The sequence below is a fragment of the Haemaphysalis longicornis genome, unplaced genomic scaffold (assembly GCF_048455015.1).
Source record: "Haemaphysalis longicornis isolate Haplotype H1 unplaced genomic scaffold, Haemaphysalis longicornis Haplotype H1 scaffold_14, whole genome shotgun sequence".
In the NCBI taxonomy this organism is placed as follows: domain Eukaryota; kingdom Metazoa; phylum Arthropoda; class Arachnida; order Ixodida; family Ixodidae; genus Haemaphysalis; species Haemaphysalis longicornis.
Genome location: NW_027526245.1, coordinates 2,831,605 through 2,845,770, shown reverse-complemented (window position 1 = coordinate 2,845,770; position 14,166 = coordinate 2,831,605).

The following is a 14,166-nucleotide window of genomic DNA, read 5'->3' as shown; positions in this document are numbered from 1 at the left end:
CGTTGGCGTGAGCCTGTTGCCATAAGCACCGACTGCTTGCAGGCAGTGGGCACAGGCCAGAATGAACAGACCCTTGGCCTGGTGCGAACACGCTTTTTACGATACAGGCATGAGGGAGGCAAGCTCCAAATATGGGGGAAAATCGCATGACATTTGCGCGTCTGCGGGTACGCGGAGGGCGTTTATGCACTGCGTAGGCCTCGGCTAGTGAATGCTACGATTCCAAGCCGTCCTGGGAGGCTTATCTTCATGCATTTTTACAGCTGATAACATGGCAGAAGCGCGGTACGATGATTACTGAGTTATTGAGAATGGCCATCCAACAACGCCTCCGGTTGTGTTTTACAGAACCGAAACCGAAACCGAAACTTGCTTGGTTGCTCACCTTGGGCATTGTCCAATCACGGTGCCCGCTCCTCCCAACGTCACAGTTTTAGTTGGTGCGGCCGCCGCAAACCGCACATGCTAGTTTTTCTTCTTTCGCGATTTATAAAATAATTACCTATTCGTCAACCGGATAAACGATGAAAAGTGTGCTAATTTGAGCCAGTCTACGCAGTGCAAGCAAAAACGGGAGCATGACAAATTCACTTCAGTGTCCCTTTAAAGGGACACTGAAGTGATTTGTAAACATTGCGGGATTGCTAGCGCAAATTGTAGTCCGGAGTCCATAGGCCATGTTTCGACCACTCTGAGCGAGTTTACGCAGTATTTATTCATTAGAAAAATCAATTCGAAAAACCTCCCACCTCCCCTCGCGAGAACCTCTGTGTAGATGCGACGCATAGGCGGAGCGGAGAAGGGACCGCGTTTTATAGCGCGCATAACGTTGAGGGGACTGTGTAAGCCGGTCTCAGTCGATGACGGCGTTGGCGTACTTGTAAAGCGGCGTGCACTCTAGGTGTTTGAGCCAAGCGTGGATGTTGCTTCCCCGGAGAACGGCGCACCGGTTATATGCACAGCGCTCCCGAAGGAGATTACTGCACATGCTCCGGCCCCAGTGCGTCTGCCGCGGCTATGACGCAACGTGCCGCGGCTACGACGCAACACAATCCAACACAATCCACTTTAATCCAATCCAAGCCAATCCAATCGAATCCAATTCGATGCCCTCGCGAGAGAGTGTTCGCTATCGGAGAGGAGAGGGCGTGAGCGGCGGAGAGCGCAGCTGGGGCGGCGAGGAGAACGGGGGAGGGGCGGACAACGCCGACGACGCCGGAGGGACAAGGCGAGTGAATCAGATGCTCTGTATCTAAAATGCTGTCCTCCTCTCTGCACCGTCGCCCATTTTCTGTGGCGTTTTCGTGTGAGGTCAGGAGGAGATGAGCTGGCAATTGGCTGCGCTAATGCACGGCTCGCCGACTTCCCGACAGAGCCAGTCGGCCCAGCGTTTAGTCCGCCAGCCACCGACGGGTCGTCGCAATTCGCTTGCTCAGTTGAAACTAAGCCACAACACGTTTGTGAATGGAAGAATGTGCCTTTCTTTACTGGGTTAGTTTGTACACTGTATCAAGCTCCGAGTCCGGGACGCTCCACACAAGCGCTGCACAAGTGCACATGCGACGCTTCGCTGTCTGGTACGCTAGTAGGAAAATCTAAGGCCACTTGAAGGCAGGAGAAGAGTCAGCAAAGTCAATATAGGTACTAAGGAAATAAAATCAACCGATACTTTTACCGTACAGCGCAAAACTATGGAGCAGGAGGCACTTTTTCTGCGCTGGGTAAACAAGCACAGCAGTCAGCAGCACGACCACACATCTGCGAACGCTTTCCCGTCTAAGAAATGCAATTACTAGACGTGAGATATTGTGGAAGTTTGGGGGACGCTTACTGCACGAGCGCTATATAACAAATAGTCACCTAAGGTACTTGAAAAGCTGAAACTAAATAAAAGTGTAAACTGGTTGTACATTATAAACCTTATATATATAACTCTCCAAGAGCTGGCAAGTGGCCGACAGAGAAGTGAAAAGGGTGGGGTTTATCAATGTTTGCGAGAGCCACAGTTTGCAATTTGTTTTCTATACGCAAGCTGTGGGATGTAATGCAAGTTTTGCATTGTTTAAGGGCTAATATTCATAAATTTCATCGTGTGTTCGCCGTGTTTATCTGGAGTTCATCATGGGAAACAACGAACAGAACGAACCTCTTTCGGAAAGTGCATGAAGGCGGACTTGGTTTATCGCACTTATTTTTAAGGCAAGTGGTCAATAGATTTCTGTTTCTTCGTGATGTTGAAGACGCGTTTCTTAGGACGGGTTGTCAGCTGCGACTTCGAAGACTTTTGCCTGAATTTGTTGTGAGCTCTGAGTACATGAGGGGAACTGTACGTGGATTTTTTAAGGAAGTGGTGCGGTCATACCATTCTTTCAGTCCGTTTTTCTTTAGAGTACTTAAGCGGGGTGAGTCGGAAGAAACTGTACAAAGATATCGTCTAGAGTGTATTGGTGGTGCCAATATACCGCAGCAAGTGTAATCTAACGCCTGAGAGTGATGTACTTAAGCGAGTGAAAAGAATGACGGTCCCAGGTGGAGTGAAATCTCTTTTTTAAACTCCATACTGGAAAACTGGAAGTAAAGACCGGGATGGAGGAAAAGGGATGGTTTGTGCCATGGGGTGTGCACTGTTTTCTGTGTCGAAAGCCAGAAACAATTGAGCACGTGTTCTTGGACTGTTGGGGAGCGGTGTTATTTTGGGATATCCTCCAGCGAACGCTCAAAAAGACTTGCCTGTGGATGCTTACGGTATTAGGTTTTTGAACGTTTAAAATGAGGACCGTGTGCCGCTTGACACAATTATGCTGTATGGACTACATAGCATGTGGAGAAACAGGATGCCGGTACGCTACTCCGACCCAGATGCCAGGCTCATCAGACACTACTTCAAAGAGTCAATAGGTTCTTTTGTGCAGATACAGAAACTTCAGCCCTCTAAACCAGAGTGGCTACCCCCAATTGAAGCATTGTTGGTTATGAAAGAATATTGAAATCACCCCGCTTGCCCAAGAAGGGCTGCAGTTCTAGTGTTTGTATTTAGTATTAAGTGCACACATTATCAGTTACGTGTGTTTTAAAGACGATAGTCTTTCTTGGGCTACTTAAACCCAGAAATTTTGGTCTGTCTGTATATCTCTATGTCTGACCTGTCCGACTGTCTGTCTGTGACTCGATTCAGCCACCCGGCCAAAGCACAACAATGCCTGCGCAATAGTCTTATATAGTCACAGCTAAATCTACCCGTCTATGTCCGGTGTAATGTTCATACTAGTCAAAATTGTTGAAGAAGAACAAGACATTACGCAAATATGAGACAAATCAATACAGAAGTGATATTTCCAGTGTTCTTTTATAAAACAATTAAACATGCTTGACTTTTGCGAAATTAAATACTTCATCAACTGCAGAAAAAGAATTCACTCCGCCATCGCCTGCTGTCGCCCGCGCCACTATAGGTTCTGGCGCCATTTTAAGAAATCAGCCGGCAACAGTTACGCAATGTCCCACTAGATAGGCTCCACGTTCTGCTTGCAACGCACGTGGAGTCGGGAAACGCGGTTCTATAAACGTTGAAGTAGGGCGCCTGGATTAACGCGCGTATTCGCCGTACGGCAGCGTTCGCATCGAGACACCCGGTTTAGAGCAGTGGAACGCGGGAAATTTAAAATGATTTAAGAAACCTTTGGCGTCTTTACCTTGGGAAGAGCGCGACGCAAGAGGAACAACATCAGAGGTGAGCGGGAAAGCGAAGGGAGGCTTTTACTTCGCAAAAGCCGATAAAGACTATCGTCTTTTGACGGCATTTGCAACGAAAGGAGCAGATACGCGGCCCATTTTTTGTTTTGTCATCCTGTCAAAGAAGGCAATAAAGAAAAAGAAAGAGTGGTCTGAAGCGCTAGGGTTATGGTTTTGCAAGTCGCAATTTCGAATCCCCGAGGGTACATGCTTTTTTTTGTAAGTTGATTTTTTCGTTTGCGGCCGATGTTTTCTAAACTGAGTTCACCATTCTTGGGCCGTAACGTTCACTGCTCCGCGAGCGAGTACGCAGAACGCGCGCAGACCGACAATGACGCGCTAGCGAGCTCTCGTTGGCGTGCTGTTGCCCCAAGCAACGACTACTTGCGGGCAGTGGGCACAGGCCAGAATCAGCAGACCCTTGGCCTGGTGCGAACACGCTTTTTACGATAAAAACATTTGTGAGGCAAGCTCTTAATATGCGGGAAAAGCGTATGGCATTTCAGCGTCTGCGGTGACGCGGAGGGCGTTCATCCACTGCGTAGACCTCGGCTAGTGATTGCTACGATTCCAGGCCGTCCTGGGAGGGTTATCTTAAGCATTTTACAGCCGACAACATGGCAGAAGCGCGGTATGACGATTACTGAGATATCGAGGATGCCCATCAGATAACGTCGGATGTCAAGCATGTTGTTTTACAGAACCGAAACTGAAACTTGTTTGAATGCTAATCGTCAGCATCGTCCAATCATGGTGCATCTCCTCCTGTCGTCACAGCCTTTAATTGGTGCGGCCGCCACAGACCGCGCATGGTAGTTTTTCTTCTTTCCAGCGTTATAAAGTAATTACCGACTTATCAACCAGATAAACGATGAAAAGTGTGTTAATTTGAGCCAGTCTATGCAATGCAAGCAAAACCGGAAGCTTTACAAATTCACTTCAGTGTCCCTTTATTCAACCAGACTTGCATTTTGCGTCCATGGCCCCTTCAAAGGCACGCTCTGTTGTCTATAGAAGATATGAAAGCAGATACCTCATCTGTTCAGGGCCGCGTTTTTTATATATTCCACAAAATCGTGTGCAGAGGGCTCCACTAAAGTTCCTCTATATAGCTCCTGCAGGGAGCTAAGAGTAACCCGCCTCGGTGGCTCAGTGGCTAAGGCGTTGCGCTGCTGAGCACGAGGTCGCAGGCTCGATTCCCGGCCACGGCGGCCGCTTTTCTGATGGAGGCGAAAAGCAAAAACGCCCGTGTGTACGAGATTTCGGCGCACGATAAAGATCCCCAGGTGGTCAAAATTAATCCGGAGCCCTCCACTACGGCGCGCCTCATCGCCTGCGTTGCGTCGGCGCGTTAAACCCCACAATCAGATCAGCAGGGAGCTAAGAGTTGCGCGACCCTTTTCCACGCGCCGCCGTGATGACGTCACCTCGGTTATCCATGTCGCGCAGAGAAGCCCCCGCTACGGCTGCGCCGAAGCCGCCGACGCGGGCAGCACCGCGCCTCGCCCAGGAGCAGCAGCAGCGTGCGCGACATCGCAGGAATCCAGCGTAGCCGCCGTAAGGCGCCGCCGACCGAAGCGCCCCCACCGCGCGTCGGCCGCCGTCGGAAGCGTTACGGCGCGGCTCCTACACGCGCGACGGGCAGCTTTCCCGCGGCAATCCGGATAACAAGATGGCGGGTGGTCGCGCAACTCTTAGCTCCATGCGGGAGCTATATAGAGGAACTCTAGGCTCCACCGCAATGCAACGCCCCCTGCCCTTTTCAATTGTGTCCGTATTTTTCAGTCTTTCCGGACGGAACATCGGCTAGTACTCATACACCTTATAATGCGGGAAATTGCCGCCGTACCGGTCTGGTGTACTGTGCTTATTTGTTGCACGCAAAATATGAAGATAAAACATGTGATGTTGTGCGTGTCCGCCCAAGGTCTTACCTGAACTTGCAACCCTCACAGTTCATCCTCGGGTGCCACCTACGACGGGGTAGATTAGCTAGCGGCTGCTTAAAGCAACCACATCGAGGGAGCCCCATGCACTCAAGTGGAAATCCTAGCGGCGTATTCAAAACATCATGTTTTATTTCCCGGTTGGTCCGCGAATGGCCACTGTCGCCAATTTTGGGAGCTCCCTCAGGGTGTCGCCGCAGCTGTCACTTCGACTGTCTACGAAGGTCCGTTGGCCAAATTAGTGGTGTCCGGATTCACGCACTTGCCGGCGACGCAGATTCCTGGTCTGCGGGCCTTCCCACGACGCTGAAATTCACATATTAGGTGGTAAAAGTTGAGGTTTATACAAGGCTAGGTAAAGAACTCAGAAACAAAACCCGCAGAAGAACTCACAAGTTCTTTCCCGGTCGTCTGTGTATATTTTGTTGCAGCAGTAGGCGTAGGGAATATGGAGAAAGGAATAAATATGACCAAACTGACGAAACAATTGTGTGCATTTACAATACTCATTTCATAATAACTGCAAGCATAGCGAAGCCTAAGCTTATGATCACCAAGCGAGCCCGTTATTTCTGCCTAACGAAGCATGACTAGTCTTGATACCACACTGATACATGGACACCGCTTGATACGTTGATACTGTAGACTAAAGTCTAAGCCGCGTTGTTAGGGATGCCTAATACGCTTGAATCTACGATTGCTTACACAAGCCCGACAGGAACAGTCTCGTTCGGTTCGTCTTTCGCCCCGTGATAGGATGCCTTTCTCAACACCCATCTTGCGCACTCCGCCGAGTGCTTCTACGTCGCCTGGAGCACTGCCCACTTCAGCAGTGCTAGTCCGTCACCAGTTCCGTTATTGCGGCCAGGAGCAGTCTGTACAATGCGATACTCTATGACTAAAGAACAGGACGGCCGTTATTGTGCATTTGAACCCCTATACCCACCGTTACGTTCGAATAGCGTTTGTGTGCATGGTGTACTCCGTTCCACCGTGTTGTATCTCTCTCTTTACGTGTTTCGATTTAACCGTTGACTACTTATATGATATGCTTGTCGACAAAAGCTCTTTGTGACTGCTGTGTGAAAATCGCGTTTCGAGACTACATCGTCTTCGTAGGTGAAGTCGACCAATAGCAGGTGATAACCACAGCGGCACATGGCTACAAGAGCTGGTCAATTGTATTATGGGGGTGAGTTCGTCGCTCGAGCAGGGAAACATAGCAAAACAGCGCCGCAGACTTAAAGAAGAGGACACGCAGGACAAGCGATAGAGCTCTGCCGTATACCACTTGTGGATTGTCGTCAGCGCCGCATTACTCGATAACTATTGAGTGTCTACGTCCTAACTACAACGGACCGAGTCAGTGCCCCAGAACGTGCTGCAAGTAGCGCACACCTCGTGTTTTGTACGCTTACTGGACGGTGGGAATTCATCAAGGGTGTCAGCTAGGTTTATATTTAAAAATCCTTCGTCGCAGCGTAGGCGTTTCGCAAATTTTAACACGAAACGCTCCCACGTTACCTGTCCCAAGATTTTGTGGCCGTGAATTGTCACGCCAAAAAAGGGACACTGAGCAGTAATTGGCTGTTGGAGCGGAGGAGGACTCACCAATTGGCTGGTTGAGAATGCAGACAGGAGGTAAGCATGCTGGTGGGGGAAGGACGCATGTGAAAGAACGCTGGGCGGAGGGGATTCATGAACGGGAAAGTACGTAGTGCCGACTTGTTAACCTGGGTTATTGATGATTCTGAAGATTGCGAATATTTATGCGACGAATATCGTTACTATCGCTATGCTGTATGTGATTCTGTAAGTTTGGAGAGACAGGCTGCCGGTGGTGGATGGGTGTGGGTGGAAGTGGGTAGATAGTTGTGAGTAGAATGACTCTACCAGGTACATTCTGATTTAGTTGTCCGGCCACATCTGCCTGCAGCCCCAGAGAAGAGGTTGGCAACTCACGTGGCACAAGATGCCGTCCTCCTCAAGGCCGGTGCGGACTGGCCATCCTTTGCACAGGTACTTGCACTTGGCTCTCGTCGTTGGCTTCCTCTGTCAAAGAGCACAAAAAGGCACACGAAGCACGAAGAAAAATTACTTGAAAGGTTCCAGGGGTGAGCAACCTGCGGCCCGCAGGGAAGCATTCCGCGGCTTCCGGAACGGCGTCTGAACCTCCACTCACATTGCCACTTCCTATCCAGCCGAAGACTAGCTGACATGAAAATTTTAACCTCAAAAGGGGTTAGACAGGAACAAAGCTAGATCGCTTACAATCGGTATGGCTCCCTCCCCATTTCACACTAAACCAGATAACGTCTTCACTTCCTTTTTTTTTTACTGGTAAAAACAAGCCCCCAACCGCCCATCCCCACCCCGGGTTTCCCGTCCGGCCCTTGCCGTGTCGGCTTCAAGCAACTCGGCCTTCCACCTCAATAGGTTGCCGGCCCCTGGTTGAAACTACTCGTCTATGTTTCACTTCAGTAATTTTTATCAGCAAGCAGCTCCATTTTATATTGTAATATTCTGTATTCTCTTACTTTCTCTATTTTGCTCTACTTTCCTTGGGAAACTAAAATTGGCCTGGCGTGATGCCTGTGCACCAGGCTTCATTTCATTTCACTTTATTTTCAATCCCAACATGATAGTTCAAAAACATTTAAAACGAGTTGCACCAATAATAAGAATTATCACTGTATATAATTAACACCCTAGCAAAAAAATACAGAAAAACACCATTTATAGAAAGTTTGTCGATAACAACACCCTGGACCCCAGTTGAAACAGAGTAATACACCCTTTAAAAGGGCGTTTTTTTGTTTTTTGTTACCCTCGGGCTACTTTTAGACAAAAAGGGTGCAAAGCATTTTACAGAGCGGCTCTACCCTCCTTATCCGCTGTTGTAGGTACGCACGGCTTGATTAACTTGCTCGACAGCACCTCTTGGGTTACCAGGACATGACGGAATTAAGTGGACGTACGGCAAGTCACGTTAAGTATTGGTTTGCAGGGCGGGAAAACAAAATGTAGAGACCACATAGGGACATCTGGAGGCTAAGGGAAACGCTACCGTTTGCGCACTGCTTCCCACGAATGGGACTCCGTTTTCTAAACTGGTGAATACCAATTTGGTTGTGTTTTAAGAAGTATTACGAAAGGCGAAAGGAGCAACTGGATCTGATAAATAGCGATTATAAAACTTTCTAAATTACTAGTTTAAATTGGTATAAATGGGAATCATTAAACTCACATGCCGAATGGTTTTGGTGTTTGCGCTTGTGTCGCGTGGTGGTGTAGCCCCGAGCTAGCACATCAGTATGGCTAAATACCGCTGTCTCACCCTTCGAAAGACCCTCCTCTCTGTTTTCTTTCTGCTGACGCACGGCCGGGCTACAGCGGCGGCGTCCGCCGCTCTAGCCTGGCCATGGGCGACACTTCTGGGTTCGGGATGCCGCCCCCGCGAATTCCATGTAACACGCTGGCAGAATCTCTCGTTCCACTCTTTCTAGAGCCACGTGTGTGAATTCAAGTGACGTCGCACGGGCAATTGTTGTGGGTGTCGTTTAAAGCTTAGCTTTCCAACCACCTTCACAGCGCGGTTTGGAACCATTTTTTAATATACCCACCATCTGTTTGAAATTTGCGGTGAAATTCTTGTCCTCGTTATCGGTAAAAAGCCGCCTTTTTAATAAAACAAACTTGTATTTCGTCTTCGTGGCCCCATTAAGATTAGAACTCAAACGCAAAGGAAACCCGCTTCCCCTGACTGGAGCTAGAAAGGCGGCATGCTGAATGGTCCGTGGTATATTTATATATTTATTCGGCCTCGAGTTTACACGGCAGCAGCTTTTAAGTGCAGAGCACTTAAGGCGCTCGCCTTGTCGTCCTAGCTCGCTCGCTGGAACCAAGCATATCGCCATGGCGTTACGGTGTAGCCTGTCGCGGTCCCTTCGCCGCGGCGTAACCCAGAGGCTTCGAAAGCCAATCGGCCATGCCAGGATATACGTAGCGTGAGCTAAGGTTCAGCTGGTTTTTCTTAGGGTTCCTGGTTGTCTAGGATTAGCTGATTAATATGCTTACTGCTGCTTATCATCCAATTCAAATCCAATCCAAAACAAATCCAAGCCAAGCCAATGCAATTCAATTTAATCCTCGCGCTTGCGCAGCACGGCTCTCCAGGAGCTACGCGAACTGGTCAACCTCGGCGAGTGTAGCCAATACAATTAAATCCAATCCAAGTAACGCTGCTGTTTGCGGCGTACCCCAGAGGCTTCGAAAGCCAAGCGGTTTATATACTCATAAGCGTTCGAAACTCGTGAAACGCGGGCGCTTGTCATACATCTTCCCGTTGTTTAGAGCAAAGAAAACTATAGGTACATTTGAGGAAAATATACGTAATTAACGCAGCGCCCGCGTTCCTTTAGATAAGGATGCCCGTTGGGTTGGTTCAAAAATTTGGCAGTGCAACGCCTGCACGTGCGGGAAGAAAAGCACAGAGAGAACAGAACTCCCACTGGCGCAGTTTCAGGCAGGGGCGCGCGAGCACAGCGAATGCGGGAAATTTGAATAGCATGGGGTGGTAGCAGTAAGCGGACAACGGCGGTACAGCCCATTATGGGGAATCACTGCTCTGGACTTCCGAAAGCTTTCACATTGAGTGGAACGGCTTTATTTTTTCTCACCACTTCAGCTGGAAACGCCCTTTCGCAGTTGGGGTCCACCGGTCGTTTCGTCCGTTTCGGGCTTGATGCTGTAAGGAAACAAGGGCAGATATGAAGTTATGCTGTGCATTCTTCCCTGCAGTATTGTACCGAAGATGTACGTCTTAAAACTACCCAAAATTACTCGTTCAATAATAAAATAAAACAGATAGAAAACGTTTGATAGAGCTGAGACCCACCGAGACAGACAATTTTCCATGTAAGCTACTTCGGACTAAGTAGCCTTCTTTCTGTCATCGATTTTCATCCTTAGCCGCTCTTTCTCTAAGCCGCGGATGTGGTTTCAGTGCCATTAGGCCGCTTGCGTGTTCCTTTCCTGTGACGCACTCAATTTAAATCCAATACACTGCTGAATAACAGGTGCACATAAGTCATCTCGAAAATAGTGTCTAGAACTCCTCAGTGCCAAAATGGTAGTGTTTACGGCAATGATGGTGGGAAAAACACTCACTCGTCTCAGCACTGGCCAAGTAAACGCACACTCCGAAGAGCACGAGACAGATCAGCCAGGGTCTCATCACTGCAGGTTCACCTGGTGTCAGCAAAGGGTCACAATCACGGGCCGTGTGCCACGCATCTCCGCTCCGAGCTCTTATACAATGCAAAGCGTCCCTTATCACGGTATCTTAACTCTAGCGATAAGCTCCGGACGTCCATGTCGGCGCGTGTTGATTGCGGGGCATACTGATCACAGCTAGGACACCGCCGCGACAACGGCTCCCGTTAGTGAGCAGGCACAAAGGGGGGCGTTACCCATTGACGTGTGTGAATTGCTGTTTGGGAATGCTGTGATAAGCAGTGGAAGTGTATTGAATTCGTACAAAATCATTTGGGACAGCAGTGCTTTTCTCAGCTGCGTATTCTCCAACCCAGGACGATTGTGTGTTCCAGCTTCACCGCAGTGTACTGGAGTGATTGTTTCTCCAGTGATGACCTGAGTGATTTCTGTCATAACAAAGCAAATTCGGCGGATTACAGCCGCATGTGTACCAGTTCACTTAAAAATTTAGAACTTTGGTGCGGCTCTGCGCCCAGGAAAGGACCTTTTTTCATCATATGGGATGCCACAGCGCACATTAAAATTTAGTGTCGCTACGTATGCTGGCATGATCACTAGACAAATTTCATTTGTGGGTGCTATTGAACGGTCATTCGTGTGCACGGTGGTCAAGCTGACCAGCGGGAGTCTTAGGTTGTGCTAGTACTTTCTCGTATCTAAAAAAATGAGTTTGCCGAATTTTTCTTCTGGGCTTGTTGAATGCTGTATCGAGCAGTGCGAGATAGAAGTGATATGTTACAATGTATTTTTAAAGTGAATTTTTCGGGCTACGTAGGTCTGCTTACGCGTCATGAAAGGGATTGAAAAGAAAGCCTGGCGTTACGTATTAATAGCTTCTTCACTGCTACATTGCATTTCTATACCTTTCTTAGTTTTCTTTTTATCTTCTGGCGCTAATTTCTTTGACCTGCTTTTTTTCTGTTATACAGTGTTTATTTCTCTTCCTTCTCTTTCGTTTCTTCATCTTACAATGCCAATCACGTCAGCAGGCAGGCTGGGACACACCGCAGCTTTCATAAAATCAGGACTCTACGAGGCTCGATATGCACCTGTTCTACATACGTGCCTTCAAGTGCCTTCAGATGGCACGCGGCACACACTAATCCACAAAATGTACGTTTCAGATTCGTAGTTTGCTCATTTTGATGAAGCAGGAACATTACCTATTCCAAACTCCCGACTACAGGCCAATCCAAGAGAACAAAAACGGCAACTTTTAAGCTACGATAGCGAGGTGCGGTAGTGCAATAAATACCACGTGGAAAACAAAACATAGCACAGTTTGTAGAATACTGCATAGAGTTTCATACTAATATATACTAGAGGGAAATCTGTCGCTGCAGTCGCGGGCCGCCCTGGGCGGCTCCATCACCGCTAGCGACGTTCCTCGCCTACTTGGCTTAGCTAGCCATATGGCTTCTTTTTGTCTCGAAGCCAAAATCAACAAAAAAAGGGAACATTTTTTTCTTATTCGTCGTGCATGGAGCTTGTACATAATCACTGAAAAGTTAATCTTTTTGGAGGTTTAATTTTATAAGAACAAAACAAATTTGATGAACTTTCTACAGTAGTGTTGATGCTTTTTTTTTTTTGCGGCCAGAGCCAAATTCTCAGCCTGTTCATGAGCCATGCCAAGGACAAGTGGAACGTGCCTGCCCGGTACATGACGGAACGCTCGCTGAAGCGCGGCTCCCCTAGACAGTGGCGCCAGATTTCCCTCTAGTATGTATTAGTATGAAACTCTATGGAATACTGGGTCGTTTCTGTGCAGAGCTGGGCTGAAGTCCTATCGGATCACACGTGTGTTTTGATGGGTAGAATTCTGTGCCGAGTACCCCACAGATGGGACCGTATAATACCCTCAATTTTCACAAAAAATACGCATTTGGCGAAAGTAACACCTTTAATAGTTATAATACGGTACGTGGAGGTTATCGGTGCAACATAATTTCGAAAAACCAAAAATTAAGAGAAATAGAAAAAAATACCGAAAATGGCGAACCGTGTAACGCCCACCAAAAATGAAGATTTCGCGAAAGTTCCACACATAATGGTTATAATCATCGAAATGGAGACAATTGCTTGTACAGAATTTAGAAAAACCACGCAATTTGGCTGTAAAGAAATGTAACTCTGTACAAGCGGCATCACAATGCTACGCAGTAGTAGACACTTCTCTGAATTTCTGCAGATGTTTTTATTTGCTCTCAACAGCGGCGGCAATTTTTTTCACCGGACCACAAAAACAACAAAACTACATAGAGTCTTAATGCCCACAAGTTTAGAGTGCGTGGCTGCTAGATACACTTCAATACATTGTTACTATAGTGCAAAGTCTCTATCGCAAAACAACCTCATCGCAATTACTATTATCAAATTATATGTAACCTTCCCGCTGTAAGCCCCAGAAACCATAAAATTATGTATCTTTTGTTTGATGTGATGGTTTGGTGTTATTGAGCCTCAGTGTGAAAGTTAGTCTCATAGATCGAACCGCTAACAAATTTCGGAATTCAAGGCAATATGAGGATATAGATTACGGAATTAGCGTTTTCAACTTTTGTAGGATATTTGTTTTACTAAGTGTGCAGCGTTACAGTCATGCTGGACGTCCAAACGTTGTTCCCACGATTTTTGAGCTACAATAACTGTAAATTGTTTTACCATAATTATTTCATTACGGCTGCAAGAACCTAAGGCAGTGTATTTCACTAACAATTGACTGAGAACAAGAGAGTGCGTGTGTGTGTGTGTGTGTGTGTGTGTGTGTGTGTGTGTGTGTGTGTGTGTGTGTGTGTGTGTGTGTGTGAGTGAGAGAGAGAGAGAGAGAGAGAGAGAGAGAGAGAGAGAGAGAGAGAGAGAGAGAGAGAGAGAGAGAGAACAAACTTTATTGACCCGCAGGCTACATTGCTTTTGAAAGGGCAAGGGTAAAAGGCAGGGCCGTACCCAGAGGGGGGTTTGGGGGTTCGGACCTCTCCCGAAATCTTTTCCAGGCAGCACGTAAGCAATACTTACTATAGCTTTCAGCAAAACTACCCCCTTTCCAAAATTCATAACCCCCCGCCCCCCCCCCCCCCCCGAAAAAAATTTCTGGCTACGGCCCTGCTAAGAGGATGGAACACTTATAAACTCGTTTACAATCCTGGGAGAAGCACCAAGGGAGAGGAGGTGGCATCCCTATACCTGAAGGCGTGGGGAAGATCATCGTCAA